The sequence below is a fragment of the Schistocerca americana genome, chromosome 5, assembly GCF_021461395.2.
Source record: "Schistocerca americana isolate TAMUIC-IGC-003095 chromosome 5, iqSchAmer2.1, whole genome shotgun sequence".
Taxonomy (NCBI): Eukaryota; Metazoa; Arthropoda; class Insecta; order Orthoptera; family Acrididae; genus Schistocerca; species Schistocerca americana.
This window is the reverse complement of record NC_060123.1, coordinates 235,264,538-235,265,265: the sequence shown is the minus strand read 5'-3', so window position 1 is coordinate 235,265,265 and position 728 is coordinate 235,264,538.

The window sequence follows — 728 nt, the reverse complement described above, 5'->3', positions numbered from 1 at the left end:
TAACTGATCTAACGAACTGCGACAGACACTTGTCGTCTTATGTAGGCGTTGCCGACCACAGAGCCGTATTCTGCATGTTTACATGTAGTGTATTGTGAGTGAAGTGTTATGAAATAATGTGTGTATAGTGTGTGCAGTGACTAATAAGTTATTTGTAAAAAAAGTGTTGTATACCAGGAGTAAATCTAATGATTGTCTCTAACTAGAAGTCTTTAAATATATCTGTATACTAATTAGCTTATTTTAAATTGATCTAAATTTGTAAATACTTTGACATGTCCTATATCCTTGTAAAAAGAGATCTACGGATGAATAAAGCTACTACTACTACTACTACATATCTCTGTATTTGAATACGCATGCCTATACCAGTTTCTTTGGCGCTTCAGAGATCAAAATTCAAATGGCTCTGAGCACTATAGGACTTAACATCTCAGGTCATCAGTCCCCTAGAACTACTTAAACCTAACTAACCTAAGGACATCACACACATCCACGCCCGAGGCAGGATTCGAACCTACGACCGTAGCGGTCGCGCGGTTCCAAACTGAAGCGCTTAGAACCGCTCGGCCACACCGACCTGCTTCAGAGATCATTCGTACGTTGTTGACAAACTGCACCTTGCGGGGCTAGACCCGATGGAGAAATCGAATCTGGTAATCGTCAATAAAAGGCATTGTGATCCAGAGGGTGTTTTCCCGCTTATCAAAGACGGAGTTTAATTCGAG